General features: G+C 29.8%; 1 protein-coding gene across 1 annotated transcript in view; it reads left to right on the top strand.

Annotated features, from left to right (window-relative positions):
* Positions 1–24,065, top strand: part of CARPB (Carbonic anhydrase-related protein B) — a 512,938-nt gene that overhangs the window by 300,421 nt on the left and 188,452 nt on the right. The gene's annotated exons all lie outside the window — the stretch shown is intronic.

Genomic DNA, 24,065 nt, shown 5'->3' with positions numbered 1-24,065 from the left:
ATCTTTGCTTTAAAAATTTTATTTCTAATAAACTAAAAACCATTTATTCATGATTCATTTATTATTCTTGATTATCTTGTTTCATAAAAACATTGTTCACAAATCATTTCATTTATTAATTCTTTTCCTACCAGAATACCAGTTTGAATTTATAAATGGTTATTAACCCATCTTAACATATTGACAGTAAGTTAAAGTTGTAATGAAAAGTCTACAAAAGATTGCATTGTAATTTACATCTTCTAAAATGTGAAACAGGTATTTGAAAAGGAATGGCGGCCCTGCACTTTTTTTGGTTGGAAAAAGATAATTTTCGTCAAAAGTTTTATTTTTTTTAAGTAACTAGGAGAAATTTTACATAGAAGATATATTTTCCAGATTAAATTTAAAAAAAAAACCGTTGTTAGAATTGTATATCAGTTTTTGAATTCATCAAAATTCGTCTTGGTTTGTTTTGTAAGCATTATTTTTGTCATGTTTATCCCAATTTAATGAATTTTTACCTGACACATTTTCTGAAAGGTATTACAATTTGTCTTAGGATGGAAAACTAATAATTACGTAACAGAAATTGCAACGCTACCTTAATAATAGCCAACAATGAATTCTTAAATGAAAAATTAAATTAATATTGATCCTATTTCCACAATATATCATTTATTTCATTTGACTCAAATTAAGAAGCTCGAGATATTCAGATATACTCTATAAATACTTAAATAAAAAGTTATCCAGAAAAAAGATCAAAACTAAAATATATACGTGTAATTGATTTTAAATTTAGTAAACTGTCTTCGCTATTGGAGTAAAATTAACTTACAAATAACACATCCTTTTCAATCATATTAAGTAATCTGAAAAACAATATGGAAATGTAGTTTCCAGGTGCTGTAAAAATAATCTGGTCGTTCATTATAGATATAAAAACAAAATTTTTCGTACTATAACAAATGTATCATTTCAAAAAATGCTAAGGTTGACCAATTCAGTGTACAAGTGTCCAAATTATGAAAGAAATTAATAATAAAAAATAATAATAATTATAAAGAGCAAAATGCATAACATCATTATTTATTATTTAACCATTACATATTATTAACTATATACAATATCTGAGAAAACTGTCAGATCTGAACTTTAAAATAATGATCATAATTACCATTTAACTAAAATAAAATGCAATTATTAATCAAACTTTCTACATGAATATATTTTATATTTCTCGAGTATTACTCATTATTACTCTGGATATGAATTTTTTTTAGTGCCATTTATTTTTACTTATTTACTTACTAGAATCATTCAGAATGTTCTTCTCGGTGATTCTTGAAAATTTTTCAAGAATGATCTTTTAGATAGCAGCTGCAAAGTTTCAGATGCGTGCGTTTAGTTTACTTGTTTTTGTGAACCAATTAAAAAAGAAGTTCTAACATTTTCTGAAAAATGGATAAAATTGAAATTTAAGCTGTTTTAAAGTATTTTGTTTTTAAATGTTTCACCCCGTTAGATATTAGACATACAAAAAGAATTTTTTTCCACTTTCTTCCCCTTAGTTTTCGACAGTACAAAAATGGGCTGTTGGATTAAAATGTGGTTGCACTTCCATTTAAGATTATAAACGCTCATGACGCTCAAAAACCGGTATTTCCAAAAAAGTCGGAGATCTTGTAATACGATCACAAAAATTGTGAATTTTTGTGATCGTATTAAAAGATCTCCGACTGAATGTACTCGAGCTTGCTGACACTCAAACATCTCGATAGTCCATGTCCGGTATATTTTATAGGATGTTCTCAGTATGATAGAGCTTGATGGTTGCCACGTTTGTTAGTAGTCGACCAAAAATGCATTCGACTTAGTACATTTCAAGGATTTTAAACGCGATATTCCATTAAGTTTCTTCTAAATTTTATAAAAGTAGATAAAACACAGATTTTATCATCACACATAAGAAAATCAAAACGCAGTCCAAACAGTGGGTGGGAACAGCTTAAACTATGCCAAAGAAAACAAAATCGGTTTCATCCGCAAATAGAAAGCCTTATGGCTACGGTTTTTTGGGATTCTTAAGGTGGTTCTCATAGAATACATGGAAAAAGGCAGAACCAAGCACCGCTGGGCAGTAGTAGGCTTTTCTCTTGAACAATTAGAAGAACGCTATTCAAGTTAAAGGTCTACGTCGTACTAAAAATAATCAGATTCTGCTACCACTATAATACGCTTCCACATACAATTCGAGTTGCTGCAAAATTCTGTAATCCTACTAATAAAACTCTGTAACTCTACTAACTGTTTTCACATGCGATGCATTCACCGGATTTGAATCCCAGTATTACTTTCTCTATTACTATTTTCTCTTCCCAAATCTGATGAGGTGACTCCTGGACTACGATTCACTTTAAGTGTTAAATCAAAGCTGACAACTGCTTATTTTGCAATTTTGGAGAAATCAAATTTTACTGATGGTATTTAAAAGTTGGAAAGTCCTACCTAATGTGTCGAACTGCAACCTGACTACGTTGAAAAATAAAAAAAAACTTTTTTTGAAAAATCTTATGTTGTCTTTGTCAGGTCGAGAACTTTCCTAATGGCCTTGTATATTTTTTAAATATTAATTGTAAATTGAAGTTAAGATTAACAAGTAATGCAAAATATTTCTGTAGACAATGAAATATTTTGTTTATTTTAAAATATAAGAAACTAATAAATGTTAATCTGAGATTACATTTAATATATATATATATATATATATATATATATTTTTAGTAATTATTTTAATGAAAGAACATAAAAAATAAAAGTTACTCAAAATAATATATCTCAATCATTTCAGTTGATTTAAAGTTATACGTCAACAAAAAGCAAAAAATGTATGAAGGAGTTTTTTTTTTAAGTTTGTTAAAAATAATAAAGATCGGTGAGAAAATTAGGGTAAAAGATTAGCTATCTGAACCATGAACGCGTTAATTCATTCGTTTTCTTTTTGTTTGTTGAAACATAATTATGTTCGCGTTTGTAAGTATACGAGTATTTTCATCATTACACGTAATCTACTGTATTACATTCTTTATTTTTGAAAGATAACCAATCTAAAACCAGCTCAGTGATTGCGTTGTTTTGTGAAATTGTTCAGTTCACCGAACCAGTTTATTCATGAGCTGGAATAATGAATTATTAAATGTGATAAGGCAAGTCAGCAACAACGTTGGTTGATAACAAGCGCGGAGCGGACAAGATGCAACTCAGCTAAACCCTAATTACCCCTCATTCAGTTTACTTTCTAGGGCAATCAGCCCCTTTGTTACCACGCAAATATCAACTTCCCCTTTCCTATCTAAAGGATAAAATCCTCTAATAAACTCCACCGTTTTAAGTGTTTTATGTTTTAACGTTTTCTTACCGAAGTATCTTTAGGGAGAAACTTTAAAGATTTAATGATAAAGCTTTATCATTGAAAATTATTGTTTATGTTACTCAAATCTCAGACATGATTTTCTTCTTCTTTGCGTGTTGTATGCTTCTATTATTTTGTTTGTTAAGAAATAGTTTTTATTCTTAACTGTTTGTAAATAATATACATACTATAAAAAATTGTTAGACAATATTTAAAAAAGAGAACACATTAATATAACGTAATAAATTATATATTCTTAATGATGCTTGTAGTGTGAACTAGTTTTGGCAGTGATTAAACTTTAGGTATACGAAATCAACTTTAGGTATTAGAAATTCAACAAATGGTAGGAAAGTGGTCCCAGTCTTTTTTCAAAAATGAATTTTTTGCAATTTTTTCTTTTGAATGTCGTTTTAGATATCAAATATTTTTTTTTGTTAGACATTTAGACACAAAGTCATCAGGTCGAAAATGCTTGAAACCAATGTCATCCATTACAGATAACAGCTTAAACATGAGAGAGCATATAGAGTGGTCATGCGGGGTGTGCATCACTCGGAAGACAAAACGGTAATCATTGATGAGTTGATTAAATTAGGCTACGGGGTTAGAAATGTCACTAACGTTCTCCATCGCCAGACGAAGGAACCGCTGCAGCTTTATTTCGTGGATTTAGAGCCGAGATCTAATAATAAGGAAATCTTTAACGCGAAATCTCTGAATTACACAATTGTAAGCTTTGAGGCTCCGTATGTCAAATGAGAGGTGGTCCAATGCAAACGTTGTCAACGCTTTGGGCATACCAAGCATCAATGTAATCGCCCACACCGTTGTGTGAAATGTGGTGCAGATCATACGACTATGGATTGTTCCAAGGCACCACAGGTCCCAGCTCCTGCGTTAATTGCGTCGACCAACATTTACCAACAATATAAGACTAAGGTCTTTCCATCCTACCCGGGCCTATCTTCCGGAGTTGCAACTAATGGCGATTATGCTAATAATGCAGTCAATAAAAACACTCCGCGTGCCAAAAGAAGAGATATATGGGTGTCTGGCTCAGGTGGCAATTATTCTCATGTTTTTGATAGTCGTAATGTTGATGACAGCAATTATTATGGCTTTAATCATGGACTGAATATTTATAGTCCTACCTATTCTGAGAAAGTTACTATGTATGGACCCGCTGATAGCAATGACCCGCTGACCGAAGATATAAGAATGAGCTGAATGCTTCCGGTCCTACCTACGCTAAACGAGTTAAAATGGGTGGTTCTTATGGTCAGTGAGCTACTAGTAACCAGAATTTTCAAGGGCTCATGTATAATATTTGAGAAAATGATGGGGATGATAATAAACAGGATGTTTGGACTATTCCTGAGTCGTCTTGAGGGAAAATGAATAACTTTCTCAGATTAGCAATCTGGAATGTTAACGGGTTGTCTGACAAGAAACTGGATTTGGAAGCGTTTTTAAATATTAGTAAGATTGACGTAATGCTTGTAACCGTGTTTCAGAAAATGAAAACACGGTTCACTGATAGAAAATTTTTCCAAGTTTCATGGCTATACAATGCATTGCACCAACTACCCATCAGGGAATGCGCACGGCGCTACCGCTGTGATTATTAGAAGTCCGTTTTCTCACTAAGTATCACTTGAACACAAACAGGATTTTTGCAGGCCACTACCGTGGGTGTTCACGGTGGACGATCAGAGTTTTCTGTCTTTTTATTGCTCACCACAGCATAGTGTGCAAGCAGATCAGTTTACAACATTCTTTAGATCTTTGGGTTCAAGACTCATCTGTGATCGAGATTGGAATTCTAAGCACCTACAATGGGGTTCGCGACTGACATCACAAAAAGTCAGGCAACTCTACCGACCGGTAAAGTTGCCTGACTCAGTGGCTGATAATAATTTGGAGTGTTTGTCATCGGGGCGACCAACCTACTGGCCTTCGGGTATAAATAAAATTCCCGATCTCCTAGATTTTTTCGCTTTCAAGGGTATTTGTAGGAACTATTTCCATGTTGAACCACATTTTGATTTGTCATCAGATCATACACCGGTTGTACTTCAACGTCTATTACTGCTTCTCTAACTGCTAGGTCTCCCAATTTCTTTAATAAGTTTACAAACGAACGTCGTTTTCAAGACTTTTTGGGGAAAATATACGATTGTACGTGTCTTTGAAGTCACCGGTTTTCATCAGAGAGAAGATAGAAGAACGCCGGAGATTACGACACGTATGGCGGAGAACTCGTTACGCTGCTGATAAAGGAAGATTTAACAGGGCTTCTTAAGAACTAAAAAGGTTAATTCGAGCTTTTAACATCACTTCGTTTCAATCCTATATTGAGGATATTTCTGACGGGCAGGCTGCTGAATACACTTTATGGAAAGCTGCAAAGTCGTTCAAGAGACCCTTGATCAATCTATTCCTCCTCTCCGTAACATTGACAAAACGAGGGCGAGAAGTTTTCAGGAGAAGGCGCTCAATACTTTTCTGACGTATTCCAACCCAATGATGTCGAGACAGGTCCGGAGATGGTGAGAGAAATTTCCAATTATTTAGCACTTCCTTTTCAAATGTACTTGCCGATTACGCGATTTACAGTACACGAGATCTCTTCAGACATTAACGATGAAATACATCCAGCGAAGACGCGGGGGTGTGATTTGATCATCGATCGGGTTCTCTAGGCACTACCTCGGCATGCGATACGTTTGGTTACTTTGATTTTCAATGCTAATATCCGATTTGGTCATTTTTCTGGTGCGTGGAAAATTTCACAGTTAATGGTTATAGCAAAACCGGGTAAAGACCCCACAAATGTAACATCTCTTAGGCTTATCAGCCTGCTTCCTGTGCTCTCTAAGGTTTATGAAAAGACTGAAGCGGTTCGTGAACGATCACATTCCGGCTCATTAATTTGGATTTAGAGAGCAACATGCAAATGTGGAGCAGGTAAACAGGATTGTAAACGTTATAAATCATGCTCTAGACGAAAAACATTACTGTTCAGCGATTTTCCTCGATGTCAGTCAGGCTTTTGACAAGGTTTCTCATGTGGGGTTGCTTTATAAACTGAAAAAGATTTTACCGCATATTTTCTATGTAGTACTAAAATCTTACCTAGAATACAGGTGCTTTTAAGTTAAACAAGAAGAGGTTTTGACAGATTTGTTCATTATACAATCAGTGGTACCTCAAGGAAGCGTTATCGGACCCATCTTGTACGTTTCGTTTACGACTGACTTGCCAATTACGGCAGATACCACAGTTGCAACGTTTGCTGACGATACTGCAGTTCTAGCTGTCCAAGAAAATCCGACTACTTCGTTTCGTTTTATTCAAGATTACATCCACTCTCTTCGAATCGTGGCTTACATGTTGGAAAATAAAAATAAACGAAACAAAATCAAAGCACGTCATGTTCACCCTTCGTAAGAATCATTGTTCTTCTGTTTCAATCTTCAATGTTCCGATTCCGAAATCTCAAGACTGTAAGTATTTGGATTTTCATCTTGATTGACGACTTACTTGTGCGAAACATATCATTTCTAAGAGGAAACAGTTGGATATAAAGTTTAAACACATGTACTGGCTGGTAGGACATAGATCTCGGCTTTGAGCAGAAAGTAAATTATTGATTTATAAATCCGTTTTGAAGACTGTTTGGACTTACGAACTTGAATTGGAAGGTGCAGCGTGCAATTCCAGTGTTGACATACTTGAGCGCTTCCAAACAAAACACTGCGGAAAATGCTCAAAATATCCTGGTACACAAGTAATAGCCTTATATATAATGACCTTAAGTTGTGAACCGTTCAGCAGAAAATCTCTCTGGTCAGCCTACGATATCAAAATCGTTTGGATCGATACCCGTATTATTTAGCGGTCAATTTATTACATAACACGATCAGTGATTTTTCAAGATTGCTAAGGAACAATATTCTTAGTTTACCTTATCGCTTCAATTAGGTGACTTTATGATGGGAGAAACTGAATCATTAAGTAAAAGATATTTGTAATAAGTTTTTAATAATCTTGAACTTATAGCATAACAAAATTTTTATGTATAAAACTAATTCTCTAACCAATATTGGCAAAAAAAACTTCAACAGTTGGGAACAAATATTTAAAATATTTAAATTCAATGAAGTTCTCAATCTGATCGCTTCTGAACAATAAAAATCGCTGTAATACATTTAGAAATTAGTTATCTATCGAAGATTAAAGATTACAATCATAAAAAGGAAAACGTACAGATATTCTCATATATATCAGTGACAAATAAAAATCTATTCAAGTTACGAGATACTAAATCTTTTGAAGCAACACTGAAATTGCATAGTTACGTGATGCCGATATATAACAAGTTTTCATTTAAGGATGATAAAGATTTATAAAACGTTTGCCTCAGAATAAAACATTTAAAATTACACGAAAACGTTATCAATAGGATTATAATGCGAGAAGGAACAGCGGTGAGAAGGAATACTAATAGGTTTTATTTCATCATGAGGTATCAATTAAAAATAAATATTATGAAATGACACATATTTTTGCTTATAAAAGAAGAGCAGATTATAAATTATATAGCAGTGACACCAAAAAAAAATATTAAAAGTTTTGTACAAGTTTGGTTATTATAAAATATTTTCATCTAGAATAAATATATTTTTGGAAAATTGGTTAATAATTGTATAAATTTTTTTTATGAAAAAGTAAATAAAATTATGACAAAAGAAAGAGGTGATTTCTGATTGATTAAAATTCTTTTTTGACTTTGTGGAGCTTTTTGAAGGTGACGTGTTACATTCCTCTGTAATGAAGAAATATTTCAGTATCAAGATAAATTTTTACATACTTGAATCCCTAAAGAATTCAAACATATTTTACTTTACATTTTCTACTTTGAGCTTTCTTAAAATATATACTTTTTTTCATAGTAAACATTTATAAAGTAGATCAATGTTATTCACACACGACAAAGTGAAATATATAAAAAATTCTTTATATAAATTTATAATAAAACTTTATTTTTTGAAAATACAATTTTTAAAATTTTATAATTATTAATTTTTCCATATAAACAAAATTATATTACATGCATTTGTTTATTATATACATATTATACTTTTAGAGTTTAGACATAAATTCCAATGTTTATGAATACTGTGTAAATTTAAATTTATATAAATTAACTCTGATGATTTTGTAGATTATTATTATTGTACGTATATAGTTTAATTTCCTTTCACTTTGATTGAACTCATGTCTGATTAGTTTAACCATCTCATCTTTCGCTTATTTACAGTATAATAATGTTAATGTCACCTGAGAATTTAGTTACAGTATTGGGTTTCAAAAAAATCTTTTCTGTATCAATGAAATCTCCAGAAGATATTAAATTTGTATGTGCAACCCTCGAATAGAGGATCGACAAAGGAGATTTCATCTTTATACAAACAAAAGACCAATGTCCACTATGATGTATTCCCCGGCTATCACTTTGGCCACGTCTTTGGCTATCACTTAAATTAACTGTTAAATATTTTAAATATCATGAGACGTATCTTATACTAATGTAGTCGGAATATCTGAGATATTAATGTAGAATTACGGAATGATATCGAAAATCAAAGACAAATTTTGCTCAGTTGGTTAATAACACATCATTCATTCAACTTGTGAAAAGTATTTTAAATATTTAATTTACTATTTAGCGTAAATATTCTTCATTTGCTTTCAGATGTTACAACGATACGTGATTTTTTTAATTAAACTTATATAAATAAAATTATAAACGGTAAACAATTATCAAAAGTTATTTGTGTTTTGACTATTAAACTACTTTCATCTGTAGGTAGTGGAAAATTAGCAAAAGTAAATACAAAAAAAAATATAAAAAAATGTAACAAATATATATACATATATGTTTAATTATCAAATTCTGCTGTCTTAAATTTTGGCAAAAAAAAAGAACAGCCTAAAGTGGAAAAAATATTTAAAAATTTATAAAACGGACTATGACCTAGTTTCATTCTACTCTTTCCTTATATAGATTGCAGTAAGATACATATTTATCTGTATATAATTAGAATTTTCCTTTGTAAAAACAAATCTCCTATCTTAGACAAAATTTAAACAATATAAATGTTTAATATACCTTTTAAAACATACACTTCACTAAAAAATATTCAAATAATTACAAAATTTAAAATCTGTTAGTTATTAAGAAATCCCCAATTATTATTATTTGATAAGATTCACAATTATCTAATTCCTGATCTGCCAAACTTTGATTTTATTAAATTTAGACTATTTTCCAGGAAAAACATAGCTATCGCTAAATTATTCTTCTGTACTTACAAAGAACATAGTGCTTCAGTTTTTCCTTTTTCGGTTTACATATTCTGATTTTTAATTATTATCTTCAAAAATAAATTTATATGTGATCGTTTTTAAAATTGCCTAATTTTATCATTAGCGTTTCCGAGAATTGAGGACAGTTTTCTAGATTTAGCTACGATAAAGTTATGATTTTTACCTGGTTAAACGTGGGTTGTTAATTTTAATTCACGTATGATTTTACAAATTCCAAAAAGTTAATAGAACGAGGAACATTTAAACTTGAAAACAAAAAAAAACTCTGGTTAACCAACCAAACTTAATAAATACTTACATGTAAATTCCATCAAGTTTTTGGAATCTTTTTTTACCATAACGACAGAAACTTTACAATCTATTAAGCAAGATAATCGAACAGTAAGAAAATAAGAGCACTCTGTACAGCCAGACCATGAAGTAACCTAATTGAAACGATAAGGCAAACCAAGAATATTGTTCCTTAGCAATTTTGAAAAATCACTTATCGTGTTATCCAATAAATTTACCGCCGAGTAATTCGGGTACCGATTCAAACGATTTTGATACCGTAGGTTAACCAGAGAAATTTCCTGCCGATTGGTTCGCAGCTTAAGATCTTTATATATGAGGCTGTTGCTTATGTACCAGGAAATTTTTAGCATTTTTCGTTCGTTTATCTAAGCCCTTTTTGTAAAAAAGAGATTAGATAAATAAGAGCTTAGATAAAAAAGGGCTCCAATAATGATAGTTGGATAAGTTTTCAGCTAAAATTATGTGAGGTCGGTTTTGTTTTTTGATATTTCTTTACCAGTTTATGGTAATAAAAATAATTCAAATAAAAATAGAAGGTATTACTATTTTACGTTCTATATAATAATTTACCTTCTATTTTTATGTGAACTAATAGAAGGTAATAATTCTTTGACAGTTGTTATCTATAACAATTACACTGACAAAAAAAAATTTTTGAACGTTTCTCTAATGTGATTTTCTTGAATTGCTTTTTCGCATTCATTACAGATCACTAAATAAATTTGTTCTATCACCCTTAACTTTAAATAAATTACGCTTCAAAAGAAATGAAGGGAAAATATAGTTAAATTCTGTAAAATATATAATTTTGCACGGCCATACCTATATTAGAATGATTTTCCTGATGCTTTTCGTTTATAAATAACCACAGATACATCTCGAATTAATGTCCGAAAGTATTCGGCTAGCATGTTAGTATTCCATTTCCCTTTATAGCAGCTTTTCATCACCGAAATGTCTTGACGGAAACCTTCACTGTGTTCGTCACTTACATCTCCGTGGTTGTCCAAGAAAAAATTCAATGTGAGTGGAAGAAATGTATTTTCAAAGACATTTTACATTCCATAGCTCTGTATGATGTAAAAAGTTAATTAACAATTTCGTGGTAATGTTCTGATTTTTGTTTGCCAAAAAGTTTTAGCAAACTTCTTTAAATGAAGCCCCAACTTTCTACATTATTTAACATTTAGTTAAATACATCATTTTTGAACAACTTTCTTATTTGAGGACCGACAAATATTCCTTCTTTAATTTTTCTTTCACTTACATTCGGAAATTTCTGCCTGATGTACAAAAATCGGGGACTATCCTTCTTCATTGCTTTTACAAAATATTTCATTAGTCCTAGCTTGATTTAGAGAGGGGGTAAAAGTATGTTTTTGGGTTCAACTAAAGGTTCATGAATAATATTTTACCCATTTGGAGTTAAGTTGTCTCGTTTCCTCCACTCTTTGGTGACACAATATTTATCCCTAGCTCGGCTGTCCCAGTCGCAAAGAAAATACATGTATATAGTATAGCCTAATAAAGCTATAGCTTTCAAATCACCACATATGTACCAGCAATGTTTTTTATAATTTATTTTTTCAAGAACGTCTTTCATCACATCGTATGTCTCTTTTTTTCAAATTAATACCTTAAGCGATTGGTATCGAAGGATATTTGTTACCGTTGTGTAGTAGAACCACTTTTAAACTATACTTGGACGAATCTGTGAAAAAGCACCATTCCACGGGTTCATGAACTTTTCCTAAGTGTAACATAAGCTCATCAATATTTGTGCAATAAACCAAATTATTTTCATCAATAAAGTACTGAGAAATTTCTTTTTGTCGGCTTCGAAAGCCCGAAATTTTTGTATTTTTTTAAAGTAAATTCCAACCTTGCAGTCTTGATCCCATCAGTTCAGCTTGATTTTTTGATCAATTTAAATCCCTAACCAAGTCATTTAATTCACTTTGTGATATAAGATTTGACTTATTGAAAGATAATTCAAAATCAAAATCATTGATGTCTTCTTCAGTACTCTCTGTTCTTCATCGCTGCTTTCGAAATATACATTCACAGGTGGCTCAGGAATTGGAATAATTTCACTATGAGGTACAGGCCTGATTGCAGATTGCAATGAAGGATATTTTACAGTATGTTTACATTTTTTAGAAATTCCAGACACACTTGGTAAACAAGTGACAAACATGATCCTTTGGTTCACGGCAAACCATATGTCATAATATGTGACTATGATATGATTTAATTCTTTGTCTAGTATTGTTTATTTGTAAATTAAAAATTATGTAAGCAAAGTTAAACAATTAAAAATGAGCTAACAAAAGACAGTATAAGAGCTTAAAATCTATCTATACGTAGAAAAATGAAAAAACTCTTTAATTAAAATTTTTTTAAAAATGGTGAGTGATAGAAAACTTCTGAGTTTATATTCGTTTTCAGTATAAAAACCAGATTAAAATAATGAATCGAATGTTAGGAAACAAAAATTATGTTTATCAGTGTTATCTATGGACATTTTGACGTTAAGTATTTTGAAAAATTTACAATGAAAAAATCTAAACTGTTTTAACTTAATTTAAATTCCATAACAATTTAATTTATACCGGTAAGTTATTCTATCGGTATGATGCATATAAATAAGCAGGTTATTTATTTTTTTCTTTTAAGGAAGTCGGATAATAACAATAGTTACAATAACTTTACGATTAGGATGAAATGCCAAATATATCTCACTCATACAAAAAATAAATTTTTACTCATATACATGAATGAAAGTTGAATTTATTGAATGTTGTTAGTCAAAATTATCTACGCAATATTAATTAATTACTTTATTCCGTAAAAAAAAAAAAAAAAAAAAAAAAAAAAAAAAAAAAAAAAAAAAAAAAAAAAACATAATTTGCAGTAATTCGAAATAATCAGTGATAACGTAAAAGCGTTTTTCGCCCCGCCCACCAAAAAAAAATAAAACAAATAATGATTAATGAACACATAATAATTTGGAACAGAAAAAATGAGTAATCAGTGTGAGATTAATAAACAAAGCCGTAAATTAAACACATAATAAAATAAATTTATCTTATTTCAATTTAAACTACTGTACTATAATTAATAATAATGAATCAGAAAAATAATAAAATCAATTACAGAAAAAAGTGGTCATACAAAAATAATTAAATTATGTCGCTCTTTGGACAATTAAAACGAAATTTATTTTACAATTAATAATTCTTTAACCGTGTAATTTTGTTTTAATGTAAATGAATTTACATACAGACATTCATGAAAATTAAAATGAAGATCATGAAGATCTACTACTATTTTTATATGAAATGTATTTTATGTGAATAAGTAAAAGCATATTTACAAAAATAATTCTGAAATTTTATGTTATGCCACATTCAAGGAGTTTCTTGCATCCGATAATAAATTATTATAAAGTAGACGTATTGTGTTCTTAACGACTAAATTGTTAATGCCGTTGTTCCGTTTGACGTCAAGCCGTCCAGTGCTGCGATCTAATGGATGCTAGCGCTCACCGGAGAGTTCCGCTCGTACTAGCATTCGGCGCTCGAATCCGATCCAAGGCGGTGACGTCATACTCTTAGCCCAGAGAAACTCCATTCTTTGTTCGGATGAACGTTAGCTTTATTTAATGTTGTATTTAATTTTATATTTTTTATTTTTACGTGTCAAGTTATACGTTATGTTACAATTTATTTCATTAACTGTCAAGACGATAATTCATTAAACCATTATTCAACAAGCAACATGGCGTTGTCTTCATTCATCACCAATGAAAATACAGTCCAATCTCGCTCTAAAATCTATCAGCCGGTTTACATCTTTTCTATCCTTAAAAGAGAGAACTGTTGTTATCAGAAATATCAGTATGTTGTATGGACTAAATATAATTATATTTACATATACGATTCAAACCCAGAACTTTTGGGATGAAACTTAGATAACTTACTATGAAACCATTTAGGTTGAAAACTATTTTAATTATATTTTGATTTATACTGAGTTTTGTTTCTTTAATTATAAAAATATAATAATTATTACAGAAAATTTCTTTGTTTCATAATCTTAAATAATAGATACAAGAAACATGTACTATAAATTCCCGATCACAACAACATTTCCCAGTACGGAATTTTATTACATTTTATCATCTTTGTACGTTTTCATGTACAAGCAAGTAGAACAAGTTTTAGAAAAATCCTTCATACTTCAGATTTTAATCGGTACAAAAACATATACGAGTGCAATAGGTACATAATACATACCTTTTTTCATGTTCCTTAGGGATATGAATAAAGGAATGAACTGAAAGTTCATCTGAGATATAACTATGTGACCTGAAGTAAGTGGGGATTAGATGCTTCCTTAGAGGATAAATCCGAATCATACTTTTTTCGATGTTATACCTTTATAATACAACATTTCCGTAAATTTAATTTATATTTACACTGGTACAAGCAAAGCAAGTGAAGCTATCTACTCAGGTAAAAACTATCATTACAATTAAAAATAATTTTAAAGCAATTCTTAAAGAAAAACGAAAGTAAATGAACTACTTAACTTGAAAAAAAATATTAATAGTATTGTAATCTTATTTCTATTAGCGTCCATAAAATGTTTTAAAAATCACTCGTAAACGTAAATGTAATCAGAAATTTATCTAAAAAAATCTTAGCATATCTGTTAATGGATCAGAAAATTTTGGTGAGCAGCTTTCTTTCAGAATTAATCAAGTTAGTCACATATTATAAAATCACACTAACCACTGGGAAAACGTTTGTCCCAGCTCTGCAACAGCGTCATTAATTCAAAGTAATTTAAAGTTCCAGGATGCAACTTTAGTAATATATTGTAATGTTAAAGTACTCATAAGAGATTTTGTCACTTAAAAAATGTTATAAGAGACTTTGGATTAAACGACGTATTCCTCAAAAACACGATCACTTGTATTTGAACCAAATACAACCCTGAAATATAACCAAACAGTTATGTTTGGAACCCTGAAATATATTAAAACAGAAACATTTTGTTCGTGTAAAATCCAAAAACTGCCGTCAAATCTCAATTCACAGACCTTTAAATCATTTTATACTTTAACAGTCATAATAATAATATAACAATAATCATAAATAAATAAATATTCCTCTATTTCTAATGGACTCCAAATACAGATGTTTTATACGGAAGCTAATGAGATAAAAAATTGTGAACAAGTTGAATCCCTTCAGTATGTAAACGTAATCTTCTCAATATAAAAATGTATCCAGAAATACATATTTATTTCAAAAGTATAGCGATACCTGCATTTTATTGTTGTATTGCTAATTGCATTTAACTTCTTAAAGATGCAGTTGCAACTTATTCTGTTCAGATGCACGCAGGTTGCAAAGTTTTACTTTTTTTTATTATTACGACACAGCAACTTTACAATCTGTTCAGCAAGATAATTGAACAACAAGTAAATAAGATCTATTTGAAACAACATGACTACGTGACAACTAAGAAGTTGTCACAGACCCGGCGGCTGGTGACTAAACGAAAGGAAAGAAATTAAATAGAAGAGTACTCCGTACAGCCAGACCATAAAGTCACCTAATTAAAACGATAAGGCAAACCTAGAATATAGTTCCTTAGCAGTCTTGAAAAATCACTGATCGTGTTATCCAATAAATTGACCGCCAAATAATTCGGGTTCCGATCCAAACGATTTTGATATCACTGGCTGACCAGATTACCTGCCAAACGGTTCGCAACTTTAGATCATTGTACATGAAGCTATTGATTATGTACCAGTGTATGTTTAGCATTTTTGCAGTGTTTTTGTCTGGTACCGTTCAAGTATATCAATGCTGGACCCCAGCATGCTGGAGCCCGTAAGCCCGTAAGCCTTGCAAAGTATCAAAGATTATTTTAGGCAACAATATAAATATCATGATCTGCATAAGGAACAATTTAGCAGTTGAACTACTGTTTAATTTGTAATAACTTATTATGGCCCCAAACAAACTTCTTGAAGGTGGTATAAAATTTTATTATTGTATGATAGTCATTCGTTTTTTTAACTAGGACAAGATTACAGTAATATTAATACTTAAATAATACATCTATTTATGCTTATCGATTTAATCAGCATTGTATGGAAAATTGGTTGCTAAGAAATTGGCCAATTCATACTGAAATTAATATTTATAAAAAATTAACAATTAATTTATAAATTTATTATTCTTTTAGAATTCTTTAATCTGCTATGGCAAATAATGTTAAAAATTCTATATAAAAGAAAATCACATAAGTCAGTATTTTTTTTTTAATAACTAATATGAAAAAAACAAAATAATAGTAAATGAAAAGTAATTTTGAGTCGACACAAGATACTCATTTAAAAAAATATAACAACGTAATAAAAGTAGTAAATAGTAAAGGTACAAATAGAAACAAATCCGTTGTAATTCTATTTAAGGAGGAATTAAATATACTTATATGAAATAAACCAATAAAACATTACAGTAGCACTAGCAGAAGAAAAACTTGTGCAATAAAGGGAATGAAAAGAAACTCTAGTTACTTCAAATAAGTAATGTAAATGTATATTGGTTTGTTAACTCCACCCATTCGACTCATTTATTCTTTTCAACTCATCTGAGTTAAATAGCATGCAGCCGTATACTTAGTAATAGTCAGTCAGTCGATAGTAGTTTTGTAAAAGTAGATAGAGTGGAACGAAACGGATAAAGGTTACTTGCTGCCAAGAGGACATTACAGGGTAGTAAAACCTCCGACACAAATTTCCCTAATTGTAGTGTAAACATTGTCCTTCGTTTTAACTACTTTTTTCTCTCCATTTTATATTATACCCTATAAGCTTAACATTTTTCTTAACATTGATCTAAATTTAATGGTGTTTGATCTTATGTAAAAAAGTACTTCATCGATACCTTAGAATAACCAAACAAAATACCATAGTAATAACAAATTTTCTTTTCTTATCAGTTACAAAATTATCTAAACCAAAAGAGAATTACTCTACAAAAATAAACTATAAGTATTTGTTTAATATAATTAGTGAGAAATTTTGTTTTCAATTATACTTTTTGACACAGATCAGTAAGAGTTTAGGAACTAGAATTTCAAATCCACGACGTAAATTATTATTCAGATGTTCATATTAATCATTTTACAAAATAAAAAAGACATTTTTTTTTTAATCTGGTACAAGTACCATTATTTAGTCTCTCTAACCCCAACCCATCGGGCTGGTCTAGTGTTGAACGCGTCTTCGTAAATCAGTTCATTTCGAAATTGGGAGTTCTAATGTTCAAATCCTAGTAAAGTCAGTTACTTTTATACGGATTTAAATACTAGATCGTGGATTCCGGTGTTCTTTGGTGGTTGGGTTTCAATTAACAACACATTTCAGAAATGGTCGACTTGAGACTGTAGAAGACTACACTTCATTTACACTCATACATATCATCCTCATTCATCCTCTGAGGTAATCCTGACCCAGGAGGCTAAACAGAAAAAGAAAAGGTTATCTAACGCCACAATGAAATGAGGTATAAGACTGTAAGTCTTAACATCAGTTGAGCATACTACTGTGATAGTGCTGTTATTATATCTCTTACTCCGTTAACCATCAAAAGATCGGGTAACTGCTTAAATCAACATTGACTTAAGTCTAATGTCTTGGCTAGGAATAATTACGCTTCATTTAGTGGATAGCAGACCGATGCAATGATCCAGTATGTTTTTTCGTTTAGTTGGTTCCGGCATTCGATTTCCAGCAAGGGTTTGGCAATTTTTAATAGTATTTCATCATTACCTTATGAAATATCAATTGTAAAAATCTCTTAATCTCTTTACTTGGGGATTCAGCCTGTAGAATGTATAAATGAATCAGTAAGTAATTGAACAAAGGAATGAGTAATCCTTAGCAAATTATCTAATATTCTTTTATCGTTACAAAGTTTATTTAAAATCGGTTACATTTACATAAAACTTGAGTAAATAGGATTACACTTGCAATCATGATAGAGATTTCCCAACGAAACACCTAAAAAATTACACACCACCAGTACAAAGATATTTTTGGTAAGCGGCACATATATTAAGTAAATTATAAACAACATTTAAAACCTAATAGAAGATCAAGAGAAATAAAAATAATAGAAATCATAAATAGAAATAAAAACGATGAAAAAACTAGAAGAAAAAGAAAAGAATATGCAATAAATTTGAAAACAAAAATCGAAGAGACAGTGGACAGCACTCACAGCTGAAGTTACACTATTGAATCACTAAGGTCCAGAATGTGTAGTGGTTTTAATCTTCTAACGTCAACCGCGTTGTCTAGGAGATTCATGGCTAAGTGATTCACGTAGATGTTAAGTCGCAGTTCAGACTTTGAACTGAAATTTTGTATTTCCTGCCGGACGTTTCGTAAACCTAAATATTCATTTATTTACTGTTTTTTTGCTAACTAAGATGTCTATTTTATACACTTTGCTAGTTTATTCTGAAACCGCTGTAATATTTCAAATTGGTCTTGGTCGTAGTATCCAAACATTGGATCCAATAGGTCCAGATCGGTTTTAGAATTGTTGAGTAACCAGCCTTTATTAGATAAAGATAATTGAGAACCTCTGCCAAACAGCCTAAACATTCATAAATTTTTTTTTCTGAAGTCGCCTTCTCTTCCCTTTTATATGAACTTTCCACGTTAGTCGACGGTCAAAGTATAGACCAAGGAACCTCACACTCTGTTTGGGGAATTACAATGCCATAAACTTGGACTCGTGGGCACTCACTCTCCTCATCGTGAACCCCATAAGTTCGTTATTGCTTGGATAACGCGTGTTCTCCATGTACTCCATAACCTGTTGATTAAATTTTATTCAAACTGTAGGCTATTCGATGCTATAGTTGGACTGACAACAAAAAAAATCAGCTGTCAACCGCAAAGGAAGCGACCCCGTCTGTAGTCGACAAAGTTTGCAGTAAAGATGGAATGTTACACTGGCTTTCCGCTTGCTGAACTAAATTTTACTAATTACAGATAATTTTTGTAAAACAAGGATTTCAGAAAAATAAAGTGTATATAAATTTATACAAAAACATTTATGCTACACTACCAAAATACATATAAAAATTACTGGTTTTATAACCGGAGTTACACAACTTTGTTAGCATAGGATAGTAAACATTTTTTAAACAAAGAATAAAATACCTATTTTTTACATAACTCTGATAAGGACACATCATTAATGTGATATTCATGTAATGGAAAGTATGATTCGGTATAAAATTTAAAAAAAAACTTTTGTTTACTTTTTAATCCGTTTTACTCACGACAGAATGGAGTACATCGATTTGCTCTTTTAGATTATGAAATATACATTTTTTAGCTCGTAAAAAATTTCAAACCTGATCGGATTAAAACACAGGATCTTCTGGATGAAAGATTGAACTCACACCACTCAACCAAGAAGATTGTCAAGAAAATAAGAAGATTAATGTAAGAAAATTAAAAAAAAGGTCAAATACATCTTTTTGCTGGAAATATTGTTAATTTGGTGTTAATCCAGAGTTAACACGATTTTAATATAATTTCCGTGGTGTGACAAGATAAAAATTTAAATGTTTCTTTCTTCAAAATAAAGAAGCATAAACTCCCTTAATCACTATTTGATTGTTGTGATACTGAACCTAATATATTCTAATGAAAATATATTTATTTAGTATATTTTATACAAACACGGATAATAAAATAATAAACCTATTTTTTATAATTTGATGAGAAATGACTTGATTTATTTAATAATAAATAAATTTATTGAAAATTGCTTAACTAGATAAAGAAATATTTACTATATTTAAAAATTTCCCACAGTCCAAACTATTTTTGTTATATGTGTAGGTAACTAAATAGGGAGTATATTATCTGGCGTTATATGAATTTTAAACATAAACCACGACTTAATCATTAAAAAAATTCTTTAAAAAATAATAAATATACACGTAAATGTAAAATGCACATTTTGTTTCTAGTTTCTATAGAAATTAAAATTCTGTAAAATTACCTACATTACAAAATAAATTTCAGGGAACAAACGTTCGGTAACATTAACTTCCCAATCTAATCTAATTCAATAAATCCCAATCTAATTCGTAAATTAATTACTTTTTTGATAAAATATTTATAATTATTGCTTTTACTATTAAAACGTTAAAAGTAATAATTATTAGGAGGTTTTTTTTTTTACTTTTTTAAGCGATGAATTGTTAATTTTTAGCATAGCTGGATGATAATGTTTGTATATAAAAAAAAACTTCTTCAAGAGTAAAATTCTAAAGTGTATGAAAGAATAAATAGAAGAGGCGTCTCCAACTGCGGTAAACTTTTTCTTTGTTTTTCCTTGTTTCAGAAGAAGAAAAAGACTTAATTAATGAAGAACAATCGTTGAGCCAACTTTTAAACTACAATCAGACAATATATTCACAAGTTTTATTGTGTTTAGACTTCAGTGTATTTCTAAGGTAAAAAAAAACGTAGTGCTATATCAGTGTTTCAAGGAAGACTAGAAAAAGAGTGGAGGGGGAAATTACCTCTTTTTTCTGTTTCTTCTTTTAATCAGCTTGACTTCACCTTTCCCTTAGGAATGATTCGCTAAGTTTGCCCACGAATCAAAGCGCAGGCAACAAGCCCGCGTTGTGCAACGTGTTGGTGAGCGTAGTAGTATAGATTCACTTCACCTACCTCTTGCCGTCTTCTCCTTTCATGAACCCGATTGTTCTGTCTTCGTTCGCTACAAAGTTATTAAAGTTCTTAAAGTTAGCTTCCGACAGCCTCTACAGTATAAGAAAAATTATCAGGTTTACATCTCAAGTCAACTGTGCATCAAATCAACTGCAAACTTTAATATCTTATTTCTCTTCTATCGCAAAAAATATATACTTTTCATTTTAATTTATTGCTTACAAAAGCTTATAAATTCATAATATCTTCTTATACAGAAGCTTGTTTTTTTTTTTTTATTAATGGAGTGACATAGCAGTATGATATTCAGTATATGTAGCTTCATAAAATTATTTAAATCATAATAATTTTTTTTATTGTTTACCTCTCAGAATGAAACGATATAATATATTTGAAAAATGAATTTATAACGAAAGTATTTCTAAATATATGCACACAAATTTTTTTTTTAAAAGAATAACTACAAACATTTGTAGAATCTCAGCATTTTTAGCATTTGAACAATCACATAGTTTCATTATTAAATAAATTAAAATCTTGATAAATATTAATTATTGGATAATATTAAAAACAAGATGACAATCACAATTTTGTTAAAATCTACTTTTTTTGCTTTTACACAGAATATAACATTTAACTCTTTCTTTAGTGATAAAGTGATAAAGTGAAAAATTACCTTTATAATCTAAGCTAATTTATTGTTAAAAATATTTTTTTTTTTTGTATAATACAAAATAGTTTGTTAAAGCAATTCAATTTTATAGAAATTATAAAACTTCAACATTATTTTATGTTGACTGCCCCTTTGAATAGAAGTTTAGAAATGTATATAACAAAAAATTAATAAAAATGTTTGTAAATAATATTTTTAGGGGTACTTGTTATCTCCTAATCCACTAATAAGAGTTTAATAGTTAGCATTGGGGTTTAAACCTCATTTAAAAGAAAAATAATTTAACAATTTAATTGGAAGAGTTTAAAATTAATTTAAAAAATAAATTTAAAATTAAACAAAAAAAATATTTTTAAAAATACAGACATTAATTTTTTCGATTCTTTTTTTTCAGTTGAAAGTATTTCAACACCTTAATTTCATATCAACAAATCAATAATTTGAAAATTATTAAAAAATTACCATTTGAGTAGAAAAGTATCGTATTAATGTAAAGTTTTCATGAATAAAATCAATAACAGTTTTAGGATTCTTCGTGTTGTAAGAAAAAAAATGTAAAATTAATTTTAAATTTTAGCCCGGTAGGCTAAAAAATGAGAAAAATTCATATACTGGAAACGAAAGTTTGAAACTATCTTCAAAAATTATAAAGAACTATTTATAATAATATAATAAACTTGGTTAATGTATAGGAATTGTTACCGACCAATCACCAAGTAAATTTATATATCTCAATCCTGTTCGTCCGGTATTTTAAACATACCGAGTAATCACTCAGTCGGGTTATGTTCACGGCCTGAATGCGAAATTTCCCGGGTATATTTCGTACCTCTCGCGATTCTTTAGTAAAAACTAAATACTTCGTAGTATCATTGTATAAAGTATAAAGTTTAAAAGTATATAAAAAAAAATTTTAATACATTTATTTATCGCATAGAAACATTTCTATTTTAGATCGGTAAAAAATTACTAGAACTACAAAAAAACGTCATTAAATATATTAAATTGAAAACTTACCATCTGCGTATAGAGTTAGTTGTGTATACGTATATAAATAATAAATCATAAATGAATTTTGATGTTTTAAAATAATATTTGTTATGCTTATCGGATTAAATAATCGTGATGAAAATACTCTCTCCTTTGTATGGGCAAAATTAATTGTTGTCTGGATGGTTTTCTGTCTTTGTGGAAAGGTAAAGTATTGTGATTGCATTTGATATAGTGACATCCATTTTTAGAGACGGTACATATTTTATGGGTAAAACTTTGTTGTATTCCAGTTGGTTAGTTTTATTTACACATTATGTGTTAATGGTTAAAAGACAGAGATTATGTTGGTTGGAATTTACTGCCTAATAATTGGTTAGTTCCGTTTGCATTTGTGATGTAGCGATTTTTGATTGGACAATCGTATTCGTACATCTAATTGGGTAGGAATATACGGTATTCTGATTAATTAGTTTCTGAAGTAATCTGTGGGGGCGGTGAAACTTAAGTTAATTTGCAATATGCAAGGATGGAGTGGATTGTCATGGTTTATATTTTATCTGCTTTGTTTCGGAGATTAGAATTGTGTTTTGGGCATAATTCATTTTTTTTTACGCACGTTAGGTAACTGTTATGAAGGAGAAATGTTTAATAGATTTTTACCAAATTGCACTATCGTTAAAAAGTATTGAATGCTGGAATCTGAATCTTTATTCTGGCGTAAGCCTCTGCCATTACAAAATTTCATTCAAAAATTATTAATTCTATACGTAAAGATTTTTACGATTACCGATAAAAATATACTTGCATTTGAAAAGTAAAATGATGTGACATCGTGAAAATTGACCTGTTGAAAAATTGAATATTTACGGCAAAAATTTATTAAAATATTACACCAACATATTTCAGATTATGACTTTCAGAATATACCGTCAAGCTGGTTACGTTTACGCATTAATTGAACAGAAAAACCATAACAAAATGATTTATTGTATTTAAATAGAAATTTACTAGGTAGTATTTCTGTATTTTCAAATTGTCCATAAGGTTTAAATAAATAATTAATAATATTAGTCCGTATTATTGAACAAATAAAACAATTATTTGTATGTTTTTCTTTAAATTTACAGAGATGATGGCTTCAATCTTTAGCGATGTGTGTGTCTTTCAAAAAAATCAACACTAAACTATTCTGATGCGTATCGCCTTTAAATTAATCAGATTTCTTGTCTAATTTGGATGTAGTAAAACATAAACAGAAAATGAATGTTACATTACAACATGATATTCTTGGATTAAAAAAAGAGAAATGCAAATTAAAACAAGCAGATTATTAAATTTGGTAATTATATAAATTGATATTCAACCGTGAAAAATTATAAACACTATACATTTTTTTAATACAATTTCGACAATTTACTAACCAAGAATACATTATCATTTCCTGTTACTCACTGAAACAACGTAAACTTATATTCTATTACCGATTGACATACACGTATATCTATACAAATTCAAATATTAACATT

The sequence above is a fragment of the Lycorma delicatula genome, chromosome 2, assembly GCF_047948215.1.
Source record: "Lycorma delicatula isolate Av1 chromosome 2, ASM4794821v1, whole genome shotgun sequence".
In the NCBI taxonomy this organism is placed as follows: Eukaryota; Metazoa; Arthropoda; class Insecta; order Hemiptera; family Fulgoridae; genus Lycorma; species Lycorma delicatula.
Note: the sequence above shows the minus strand (reverse complement) of the source record. Positions and strands in the feature narration are given on the sequence as shown.